The sequence below is a fragment of the Pinus tabuliformis genome, chromosome 4_2, assembly GCF_031772625.1.
Source record: "Pinus tabuliformis cultivar Carrire ecotype Pingquan chromosome 4_2, CPIR1, whole genome shotgun sequence".
Lineage (NCBI taxonomy): Eukaryota > Viridiplantae > Streptophyta > Pinopsida > Pinales > Pinaceae > Pinus > Pinus tabuliformis.
In genome coordinates, this window is record NC_142304.1 from 549672154 (window position 1) to 549685783 (window position 13630).

The window sequence follows — 13630 nt, forward strand, 5'->3', positions numbered from 1 at the left end:
GGCAAATTAATGATTGCCTGAACCTTGCAAGGGTCGAGACGAATCCCATCCTTAGAGACCACAAAGCCAAGTAAACGACCAAAACCGATGCAAAACACACATTTGTGTGGATTGAGTCTTATCTTGTAGTGTCGATAACGTAGAAATATCGCTCTTAAATGCTGTGGATGATCAGTCTGCTTTCGCGAATGAGCCGGAAGGTCGTCGAGATATGGTTGAATGATGTTCTTGATGTCATGGAAGGCATAATTCATTGCCCTCTGAAACGTCACCCTTGCGTTCTTTAAACCAAAGGGTAATTTTTGATAAGCGAATGTGCCCCACGGACAAATGAATGCAGTCTTTGACTGGTCCTGTGGGCGGATATTTATTTGATTATACCCGGAAAATCCATCCATGAATGAAAAGATTTCACATCCGGCGCATTCATCAATTATCTGGTCGATGAAGGGTGTAGGGTAGTTGTCCTTCGGACAAGCTTGGTTTACATCCCTATAATCGACACACACTCTAATTGTCCCTTGTTTCTTCATAACAGGGACAATATTTGATACCGAATCGGTTAGAGGAACCAGGTAGATGAAACCAGCATGGAGAAGTTTTTCAACTTCTGCCTTAATGGCAGTGGCTTTCTTGGTGTGCACCTGCCGAAGCCGTTGTCTTACTGGTTTGACATCAGGATGCATCTTAATTTCATGTTCGACGGTACTCGAGTCAATGCCTGGCATTTCATCATATGACCAAGCAAAGACATCTCTGAATTCACGAAAAAGAGCGTTATATATTTCCAGTTATGAAGGAGAACATCCTTTGCCGACATAAATATTCTCTACAACATTTGTTTTAGTCGAGATATTTATGGCTATAGTCTCTTCAATATTGGATAAGTTTCGCTCGGAATCCACCGTATTTACAGTATTTGATAGGAATTCAAAAACTGAAGGGTGATAAAGGTCATGTTGAGTATCTTCTTCATATTCTGGAAGAAGGGAACGATGGTGGCAATCATTCCATGGTGGCCCCTCAATCAACATTGATTGTAGGATTCCTTCGTCAGTCCCATGCACTTTCGACCAAGGATCTAATGGGGTACCATATTCTCTAGACCTATCTACCCAAACGCTTGATGATCGTTGATTTGGGTTCGCCTCCCATGTTCAAAACATTGATTGCTACAATATTTCTATAGGGCTTGGGGGCAAAAACATTGCATGATCCATGTTGATATCATCTTCTGAGATCTTCATGGAAGATATCATGTTGCAGGCTCTTACCAATGCTACTTCCCCTATATAGATTGGAGGTGGGAGTGCGAAAGTTCCCATTAATGTGGGGTCTTTCAGTAGGCCTACTCCGATGTCTTGAAGCGAATGGTTGCTTCCATGGATCATGGGAATGCTTCCTGTAACTTGTGAACCATTAGGGAGGAAGTCTTGTTGGTCGACGATCGTAATCCCTCCTTGAAAAGGGAATGCGATCTTCCTAAAATAAGTCGACACAACAGCTGCCATGGCATAGATCCACGGTCTTCCTAGTAGGATGTTGTAGTCAAGATTCCCATCGATGACTTCAACATCTATTTCTACTATTTTTCCTCCTAATTCAACTTTCAAGTTATTAAGGATACCGCACGGGGTATAAGTCCTTCTGTCAAATGCTTTCAATGTCGTCGAAGATCGCGACAAGGTCGGAGACCCTAAAGTTTTCCAGCAACTCATCGACATAATACATGTAGATGCCCCCTCATCAATAATTGTTCGGTGAACAGTTTTGTTGAGGGCTTTCACTTGAATAACAAAAGCTAGTTGAGCTGGTAACTGAGGATCATATCCTTTGTGGTCGAAGGATACAAGATTGGAATCCTTAGGATCAACCCCACCAATAGCCGATAACAAAGCCTGCCTTTGGGATGGGCAATTTTGTAGTACTTCAAGAGTCGACATAGCGGATGGAAATTAGGCCAAATATTCCACTATTTTATAATTCTGCGCCGCTCTGGTGCGAGGATTAAATGTCGACTTGTGTACTACTCCCTTTGGCGGTTTTATTGTTAATTCAGGAATGATGGGTGGTACAACTTCTGTCGAAGTCGTTGTCGAACTACTTGGTTGATCTTTACCTTTGTCGTTCGACAGCTGCGGATTCCCGTAATCTTTGTTCCTTGTCGAAATCAAAGCATCATTCTGCTATTTTGAAACCGACAACATGAGCACTTGCGACGGGGAAGCATTTCCACTATCAACAAGATTTTGACCTGGATTGGGAAACAGACCAGTTAACACAGCTGAGGTTTGCGAACTTTTGAAGAACCTTTTTAGCTCAACTTTGTATGGACAATTTCCTGTCCAATGATCCTCATCACATATTTGACATGGACTTTTTGGTTTCCCTTTCCCAGGAGGGTTTGAAGAAGTTTTTTTCAGGGGATGACTCACCCTGTTTCTTCTTCTTTCCTTTGTTTTGCTTCTTCTTGCTTCCTGGTTGATTGGTTTCTTTGCCTTTATCTACTGATACGGCATTTACTTCCGAAGCAAGAATCTCTTCTTTTGCATTTTGATCCGAATTCTTACGGGCTTTCTTAGACGAAGCCTTTGTCGATTTTGTGTTTGCCGTGCCAATCACACCATCACCGGCATGAGAGTCACTATTTGATTTAGGAGGAGGAGGAATTGAGAATTCCGGTCTAGGAGCATCAGGTCTTTTGTCGTAGAGCGTGCCAGACTGAGTGTAGACTAAGTCTAGATATTGTGCACGAGCAATAACTTGTTCCTCTGTTACGACTCCCCCCTTGGCCACATCTTCTGTTATAGCAGGAAGTAACGACTTTATAAACCATTCAACTAATAGCTGATCGGGAACGTATGTTTTCACCATCCTACGACGACGACGCCACTCATGTATATGATCAGATATGTGAGTGGCTGTTGTCTGCTTGAAGTTGGTTAAGATTTCCGTTCCTGTTTCATACCTTATTGGTAATTGAAAATGGGTTAAGAAATTCGTGGCTAGGGAGCTGAAATTGTCGAACGAGGCTCTAGGTAATTCAATATACCATTTTGCCGCTGGACCCGTTAACGTCCTCTGGAAAAGGCGAAGCCTTATCGAATCATCGTTTAGGGTGTTTGATGAACACCACAGATGAAAAGTCATCACGTGATTCGATGGGTCTTCACCTGGATTTCCATTGAATTTAGGAATGTCAGATGGAAGTTTGTGAGGAATCACTGGCCACCAAGGGGCGTAAGCAATCGGATCGTTGGTTAACCGGTGTAAATTGGGTAACTCTAAAGTTGCCACGAATGGTAACTGTTGATTCAGGTTAGGTGAATCATACCAGGATACGAAGGAATCGCCTGAGCAGTGGGCCTTTGCATACCAGCATAATGTAATTGATGTTGGTATGAATGATATGGTTGGTGGACTTGACCACTGTAAAGCGGTTGGTTTTGACCGTTTTGAATATACGGTTGTCCACTGTTCGCAAAGATCTGCTACTCAGAACCTTGGTACACTTGCTGGAATTGTGGTTGTTGGTATTGCACCAGCCACGGTTTTGAAGCCATGTTCTGCTGTGCTATACTAACCGTTGGACCAAGCTATGGGGTAATTGTACCCGTTTGGACTTGTGTCACCCCACCAGTAGGTTATTGTGGTTGAGTCACAGGGTCAAGGGGCTGTTGCATTACAACCTGAGAAATCTGAGGTTGGCATACAACAGGCAAGGTTTGAACTTACGACACTGTCACAATAGCCGGTGTGGTCGGGATGTTCGACATAGGTACACATTGTTGCATAGAATACACAACCCTTGGTTGTTGAGGTAGCATAGGTACCCAACCACTTGATGTAATTCCAGTATAACCTGAATACTGTTGTGAACTCTCGTATGGATACCCTCCCGGAGGGGGTAGTGAAAGGGCATACTTCCCCCCATACGGTAGCAATCCGGAACTCAAGGGGATTGTGTGTCCTTGGGGACTGGACTGCCCAAATTGACCTCCAAATGGATCAATCTGGCGAGTTTCAACATAAGAGTTACCGGATATTATTCCAGATGAACAAACTGGGACAGACCACACTGTCGAAATAGTCCCTGGGTGGACTCCTTCTAGCGGTTGTGAGCTAGTTGGGATAGATGGTGTGCCGGCAAACATTGTCGGAGTGACGGCAGGGGGTTCTGCTGTCGCCGTGTCATTCGACATAGTCCTAGATGTTGACGGTTGTTCAGACATTTCGAGTCTATCCAAGAGATTACCTAGCGATTCTACAGGAACTTCCACTTGTGGTAGACTAACTTCTGATGTCGAAGGAAATAGAGTGACCCCTACTCCAAAATGGGTTGGAGTACTTGCTTGCGGATCCTCTACAATTTCCTCTATCGCAATCAAACCAGGTGGAAGGGGAAGACCGTCAGGTCCGTAAAATATTTTTGGTGCCGAAGAAGGGGTTGAATCGACAGCGACAGTTGTTTGAGGAGCAAGACTCTCTGAACCGGTCACAGATGGAACTGGTTCAGTAACGCAAGTATTTGCCCCCAGACTAGGATCAGTGTTACTGTCCCTCTGCGGCTGTTGAACTTCTTCTATAGAGGCAGGGTTTCCAGAAATGTTTGGAGTAACCGGAATCTCAGATGTTGTTGGAACACTTGTTCTAACTTTGATAGGAGATTTCGAACCGGTTAAACGAGTTCGCTTTGTCCGTAATGTTTTCGATTCCAGAGACAAAGACGGTTGACTCATAAGCCTACGCGAATGACGGGGTTTTAATTGACTTTCTTCCACGATTGCGGATTACTAGATCAACCAAAATACTAAAGGGGAAAAAAGTGTTTCCGAATTGAATGAATTTTTTAGACGCTTTTAGACACAACTTGTTTTTTCACTTTTAAAGAGTCGAGAAAAAGCTAAAGATGACTCTAGTCTCCTTCGATGTTTTAACGAGCCTGAAGTGACAAATGCTCGGATGGACTTTTTCTGTTATAGAGTCTAAAAAAGGCCAAAAGGAACTGCTCTGGAGTTCTAGGCAGAGGATGTGCCAAACTTTTCGCAAAACCGCAGAATACGTTTTAAGGTACAGGCGGTCGATCTTCCTGAATGCTGTGTTCAATGCATTGCGATCAGTAGGGCGGCCGACACAGCTTCCTAAGGATAAGGTTTTATGCCTATAGGGGTCTCCCAATATATACGCGACGGTACGTGGGAGCACAATCCGTACTGGCGCTATCGTCCCTCAGGAGGAATCACCCACCATCAATGAGATCGACAGTCACCAGGCTTTACGACGCCGGAACACGTCTCTAGCCTAGACCTCTATGTTGTGTGTTATGTTGCAAAGCGTTGTTAAGTTCATTCAATTTATTTTAGGTTGATCTTTTTCGAAGTTTTCCTTTCAAGGTTCACCACAAGATGTATGATACAAATTCCTAAATGCAGTCTAAAGATGATAAGCAAGCTTTATATCTTTTCAACTTTGAAAATCCTAGCTACTAAGGGAAAATAAAGACACCATCTTTTCTCAAAGAGCAATCAGCACACTCTAATGCACTTTTCCTAAATCAGACATGCAAACTATCAAGATGCAAATGCACAATGCAGGTGTTTGTTTTCCGCTTTCTTAGTATTGATGCCTACAAAGAAAGCTTTTTGTACAACTTTGAATTTGCTTTTAAATGACAAATACAAACAAGTTTACTTTTTCGAAATCAGAGAGGGTAGAAGAGATTACAACACTTAACGATTTTCGAAATGAATACTTGTTTCGACACTTAAAAGAGACAAACTCAAACCAATAAGCAAAAGCAAATGTATAATCAACTGTAAAAAACCAATGAACTCTCTCCTAAGATCATAATCAACAGATCTGAATCAAGGGCTACAGGATGATTATTTCACTCATGCAAAGGAAAACTGTAAATGACGCCACAAACACTTAAAAACATTCACAGTCTTTTTGTACAAAAGGAGGCGGAATCTAAGCAGAGAAAAGGAGTTATCAGACTGGTACCTATGCCGGTTACAGGCTGCAAAAATCAGAGATCAAAACAAGGCAAAACAGAGCAGAGAACCCCAGCTGCACAAGGGCAAACTGGTTCAGCGCAACCTCAACACAAGGGTTTTGACATTCAGCGCAGGTAGCTAGTGTAGCCACTGAAATGATCCTGAATTGACTTGTTTTTGAGCAGTTTCTGGTGGAGAACTTCTGTGAATTGCTATGGTTTGTTAGCCTTGTTCCTCTAGGGGTAGGAACAACATGTTTAGGGACTTTGGATCCCTTAGATTATGGACATTTCATGCTCAATGTTGTAAGGCACAAAAATGTCTATAACAAGAAGGAGTAATAGGTACAGTTGATAAATTATGGTCTTACTGTCGCACAGAGAACGACAGCTGAAGGTGAGAAGATTTGCAAAAACCCTAGAGCATGGAGTGCTCATATGGTTCCAGAGAGAGAACCTGAAGGATGCCAAAAGACTGAGTGAGGAGGGCTTCGTGAGGTATCATGTAATAGAGGAAGACTATTATTGTAGAGGTTTGGTTGCAACTCACAGAAGACCATGAAGGTATTTCCACTGAAGAATGTAGTGGGTAGAATTGTGAAGGACAAGGAGAAGCATATGACTAGGAGGTCATAATTTTTTGTTCCTCGGGAGTCTGATGCAGGAGCATCTAGCACCCTTAGTCAAAGGGAGGAATCCAAAGCGAAAAGAAGAGGAGCGCGTCGACCAGGGGAGCAAAATAGGGAAAAATCTGTTTTAAAATAGATTTAAGGATTTAAAGATGGATAAAAGTCTCTCGAAGACTTGTTATTATTGTAAATTGCCATGCATGCATGTACTGAGAGCTTTAAGGGATTTTGTCTAGAGGATTGATCAAATCCTTCCATGATCCGATCCAATAATGCTTCTTTATATATATATATATATATATATATATATATATATATATATATATATATATATATATATATATATATATAGATATATATTATATATATATATATATATATAATATATATATAATATATATATATATATATATATATATATATGATTGAACCGATGTGTTCAAGTAGTAGATAGAGAAGAGAGAGATAGAGCAGTAGTTAGAAAAGAGGTAGTTGAAAGGAGAACTGATGCTAAGGCTGAAATTCCTTAGAATTGTAACTTTGTTATTTTTATAGTATAATACATGTGTGTTCTGTGGATTCCTCTGTGTCTGTGTAGTATGTTTCCTTTTCAATTCTGATATATATATGCCATGGGTTTAGATCCCAATTGTGTGTGTGTTGATCGACCATCATAAATGATGGCGATCCAAAGATATATATATAACTATTATGTCATGTGTGAAGAAATATATGGCAGAGAACTGTGTTCAAAGCAGAGCTTCCATAAAAATGGCGAGACTACACAGGAACCATTGAAGCTGAAAGGTCAACAGTCCAGATCCTTTACCACATCAGTGGTATAACCGAATATCACATCGGTAGAGTCCTCTTGGAATGATATCAGATTCGGCATTAAATCATAGAAATAGCGATAAGTGATTAAATTGCAACCGTTGGATCTGGCGTCAGATCGACGGTCCAGATGCAATCTGCAATCGCACATCAGAGAGGCCAAAAGATTTGGGTAGCGGAGTAGTGAAGGGTTGATACATCGATGGTGTTATCGCCGATAAACTAATCGGCAATCGGGTAGTCAGAGCTTGGGTGGATCGGAGTTCGGCGGAAGGTTTGGACCTGATGATATATAGATTCGAGCTTATAATATTTGAAGTCTAGTACTAAGGGCTTCGGTGTTGGTTCTGTGTTTTCAGGTGTATTTCCGTGTAGACCCGATATATGTATGGATCGGGGTTTTAAGGCTTAAAAGCATATTTTTAAGCTCCCTATATGGCGGAAAGACCTCATAGTGTAATAGCTCCGAAAATGTTGAATGGTACATGGTTTTAAAGGCTTAGTGCCTAAAGAACGCTTCCGTAGGCTTTGTGGGACATAGCCCACATGCCTTAGAATCAACTTATTTAAGGGAAAGGGATTTTGGTCAACCCCCAAAATCTCATTCCCATCATTTGGTATCAGAGCAGGGAAGGTTTTCCTACAAGGAGAAGGATTCTAGAAAGAGAAAGAAGAAGGAGTAGGAGGTACAGTTGATAAAGTATGGAGAGTTATGGTCTTACTGTCACACAGAGAATGATAGCCGAAGGTGAGAAGATTTGTAGAAAACCTGGAGCATGGAGTGCTCATATGGTTCTAGAGGAGAGAACCTGAAGGATGCCAAAAGACTGAGTTGTTAGAAAATTATATATTACGGAGCAATGGAACACATAAAATATTGCAGAAATATAAGCACAGAAAATGCATAAAACAAGAGAGACACAGATATATGTGGTTCGCCTAATTTGGGCTACATCCACGGAGAAACAGCTAGTCCTTCTTTTTATATTATCTAGCAAACTAAAGAGATACAACCTACTGTAGATCTGCTGTAACTCCCTCTTCGCTCTCAATCTCCTCTATCTTCCTCACTCAAAATATAGATCTACATAGATGCAATACAATTCCCTCATATATAGCAAAGGGTTTCCTTCTAGCGCAAAAAACCCTAAATTAAACATAACTTCTACCGTTAGATGTTCACCTAATGAACGGTCTAGATTGACTACGTAATTACAATATTTTACAAGGCAATTTTACATCTATTCTTAGCTTCGGGGGTGCTGCTCCTGATCCCCCCACCAGGGGGGCTCCTAAAAGGTCGCAGTAACCCCCCCTGGAGAAAATATTTTACAGGTGGTGTTGCCGCCCCATTACGAACTAGGGTCCAATGCGGCAATACCTTTGAATACAGAAGATAATTAGGCTCCACACCCAACAATCTCCCACTTGGAGACTGATCATATCAACTTCACCACTGCTTCATTTTCTAGACAATGACTCCACTTTGGTCCTGGTTGTTTATCACATTCTTCATCATACTTGAAGACCAATTGAAACTAAGTAGATTATTAGTTTCTCCTTGGTTACAACTTTTGTTAGCATATTTGCAAGATTTTGGCTAGTGTGTATCTTTTCTAGCTTCAACTGTCCATCTTCCAATGTTGACCGTATGAAATGGTACTTGAGCTGTATATTTTTAGTCTTGGAATGAAATGCAGAGTTCTTTGCAAGATGTATGGCACTCTAGTTGTCACTGTATAACTTGCCCAATTCCTGCTTCTTACCTAATTCATCCAGAAACCTTTGTAACCAAATCATTTCTTTACTAGCCTCTATAGCAGCAACATACTCTGCTTCTATTGTTGAAAGTGCAACAAAACTTTGGATTTTTGAAACCTAACTGACATCTGTTCCACCTATAGTAAATACATATCCTGTAGTGCTCCTCCTGTTATCTCTGTCACTTGCCATATCTGCATCAACATATCCCTGTAGAGCAATGTTTGAACCACCAAATCATAATGCTTTATTTTTGGTACCTCTCAAATACCTAAGAATCCACTTCACCGCCATCCAATTTTATTTTCCTGGATTGTTCATGTACCTGCTTACAACTCCCACTGCATGTGCAATATCAAGCCTTGTGCAGACCATTGCATACATTAAGCTTCCAACTGCTGATGCATATGGGACTTTAGACATATGAGCCATTTCTTCTTGATTCTTAGGACACGCCTCCTTACTTAATTTGAAATGGCTATCCAAAGGTCTACTAACTGGTTCTGCATTCTGCATATTAAACCTTTTCAACACCTTTTCTATGTACTCACTTTGAGACAATGTTAATTTGCGATTCTTCCTGTCTCTATTTATTCCCATATCAAGGATTTTTTTGCAGCACCCAAATCCTTCATTGCAAATAGGTTTTCCAATTTCCTTTTGAGCACATTTATTTCCTGCATGTTAGAACCTACAACAAGCATGTCATCTACATACAATAACAATATAATATAGATACCATCATTTTGCCTTTTGAGATAAACAGAATGATCAGAGTGACATCTAGTATAACCTTGTTCAGACATAAACCTATCAAATTTTAGATACCACTGCCTTGGAGCCTGTTTTAAGCCATACAAGCTCTTCTTCAACATGCACACTAGTTTCTCCTTCCCTTTTACCTCATATCCTTGTGGCTGCTGCATATATATCTCTTCCTCCAAATCCCCATGGAGAAAGGTTGTCTTTACATCTAACTACTCAAGATGAAAATCCTCAGCTGCTACTAGACTTAGAATAGTTCTGATTGAAGTCATTTTCACAACAGGAGAAAATATCTCATCAAATTCTATACCCTTTTTCTATGCAAAACCTTTCACCACAAGTCTAGCTTTATACCTTTTTCTACCTCCATCTTCTTCCTTCAACTTCTAAACCCATTTATTCTGCAATGTTGTTTTACCTGCAGGCAACCTGACTAAGTCCCAAGTTTGGTTATGTGCTAAGGAGTCCATCTCTTCTTTCATGGCTTGCTCCTACTTCTTCTTGGTTTCTACCTACACTGCTTCTTCATAACATTTTGGTTCACCGGAATCAGTCACCAATACATAATATAATGAAGGAGAGTATCGTTCAGGGGGTCTACTGATCTTGGTAGATTTTCTAACACCACTTTCAGGTGTTTGAAGTGCTTGATGCTATTGTGGTTGTTGTTTTGGCTGTTGATCATTATGATTTTTAGGAACCATCACATTTCCTGTGATCTCATCAAGCACTATGTATTCTTTGTTTTCTTTTTCTGTTTCTTTTCCTGCAGCTGATCCTTATACAAAACCTTTTCATTGAATATGACATCTCTGCTCCTAATGATTTTAGGTTTTTCATAATCATAAAAGTGATAACCAAAATCATTAACACCATATCCAATAAAGGTACATTTCTTTGAATTTTCCTCAAGCTTTGTTCTATTTTCTTTGTTAATGTGCACAAAGGCTTCACAACCAAAAGTCTTTAAAAAAGAGTAGTTTATCTTTTTACCTATCCATGACTCCTCTGGAATACAACCATCCAAGGAACTTGAAGGCCCTCTGTTTATTAGATAAATAGCAGTATCTACAACATCTACCCAAAATTGTAAAGGCAATCCTGCATGCAATCTCATGCACCTTGCATGCTCCATGATTGTCCTGTTCATCCTTTCTGACACACCATTTTCTTGTGGTGTTCCTGGAAATTTCTTCTCTCTACAAATTCCATTCTCTAAACAATGCCTATCAAACTCTTTGCTACAATATTCACCTCCATTATCTGATCTGAGACACTTCGACCTTTTTCCTATCTCATTTTCAACCAAAGCTTTCCATTTCTTGAAAGTATCAAATACATCAGATTTATTTTGAATACAATAAATCTAGGTTTTTCTAGTTGTATCATCAATAAACGTAACATAATAATGAGAACCACCAAGAGATGATACCTGAGCAGGTCCCCATATGTCTGTATGCACAAGCTCTAATTTTTCACTCTCTAAGGAATTTGACTCTCTCCCGTTTTCCATAAATGCAATTCTTGCAGAAGTCCAAATCAGCATTCTTCAAACCCTGCAACAAATTCCTTGAGTGAAGAATATTCATCCCTTTCTCACTCATGTGTCCGAGCCTATGATGCCATAATGTTGCATCTGCTCCTTTGGAAGTTAAAGAATTAACAGAGTTAGAAATACTATTGCATAAATACAATGTACCAACCTTTTCACCTTTTGCTATTACCAGGGCTCCTTTGGTGACCTTCCAAGCTTTATGTGTGAAAGTTGCCACACAACCTTCATTTCCTAACTGCCCTGTTGAAATTAGATTTTTCTTCAGATCTTGAACATGCCTTACCTCCTTTAATAGCCATTGGTTTCTTTTCCGCTGTTTTACAAGAACCTACCCATTCCAACAATTTTACAGGGTTTATCATCACCCAAATGGACTTGTCCAAAATCTCCTTGAACATAGTCATGAAAATATTTCTTATTAGGTGTGGCATGGAATGAGGCCCCTGAATCTACCACCTAGGAATCAATAATATTTTCGAAAGAAATAATCAAAGCATATTGTAACACCTCACCTGTCACATTTTCTTCATGATTGTTTTCTTGTTATGAATCTCCTTCTTTTCCCTTTCGAGATCTACAATATTTATTTAGGTGTCCTTTCTTTCCACATTTCTAGCACACTATCCCCGATCTGGACTTGGATCTACCTTTTCTTGACTTACTACAATAGTGTGGGCTCTTTACTCTTTCCATTTTTCTTCCCCTAGTCTCTGCAGTCAAAGCATTACCTGATGTCTCACCGGAGCTTTTCTGTCGCATTTCCTCGCTAAGGATTGCACTGACAACATCATCAAACTTTAAAGTAATAGATCTAGAGATAGAGTTACTAATTGCCATAACTAAACCATTCCAACTTTCTGGCAATGAGCACAGAAATAACAGAGCCCTAACTTCATCATCAAAAGTTACCCCTATAGAACTTAACTGACTGGTAACTGTATTAAATTCATTTAAATGATCAACAACAGATCCACCTTTTGAAATCTTCATATTAAATAAACACTTCATAAGAAATACCTTATTTGAGGCTGAGGGTTTTTCATATAGTTTGGCCAATGTCAACATTAAACCCTCTGTTTTCATTTCATTTGAAATATTAAATGCTACCGACACCGCTAGGCACAACTGTATTGTTCCAAGTGCCTTTCTGTCGAGAATATTACATTCTGTGTCTGTCATACTCATCGGCGTCTTTGTCTTTCTGCTCAATGGTAGGTACAGATCTCTCTGATATAAATAATCTTCCATCTACATCTTCCATAGCTGGTAGTTTTGGCCATTAAATTTTTCGACCCTAAACCTACCATCTTCCACCATTGCTCCCACTCGAACAAAGAACCCTTCTCTTTGTGAGTTTATCAGCTAAATAGACCTTCAGCTCTGATACCAGTTGTTAGAAAATTATATATTACGGAGCAATGGAACACATAAAATATTGCAGAAATATAAACATAGAAAACGCATAAAACAAGAGAGACACAGATATACGTGGTTCACCCAGTTCGGGCTATGTCCATGGAGAAATAGCCAGTCCTCGTTTTATTATATTATCCAAAAAACTGAAGAGATACAACATACATCAGATCCACTGTAACTCCCTCTTCGCTCTCAATGTCCTCTCTCTTCCTCACTCAAAATACAAATCTACATAGACGCAATACAATTCCCTCATATATAGCGAGGGGTTGCCTTCTAGGGCAAAAAACCCTAAATTAAACATAACTTCTACCATCAGATCTTCGCCTAATGAACGGTTCAGATTGACTACAAAATTACAATATCTTACAATGAAATTTTACATCTATTCTTAGCTTTAGGGGCATTGCCCCTGATCCCCTCGCTAGGGGGGCTCCCAAAAGGTCGTAGCCACCCCCTCCCTAGACCCCCCCTACAGCGAATATTTCACGGGCGGCATTGCTGCCCCATTACGAATTGGGGTCCAATAAGGCGATACCTTTGAATACATAAGATAATCAGGCTCCTCACCCAACACGAGTGAGGAGTGTTTGGTGAGGTATCGTGTAATGGAGGAAGACTGTTATTGCAGAGGTTTGGTTGCAGCTCACAGAAGACCATGAAGGTAGTTCCATA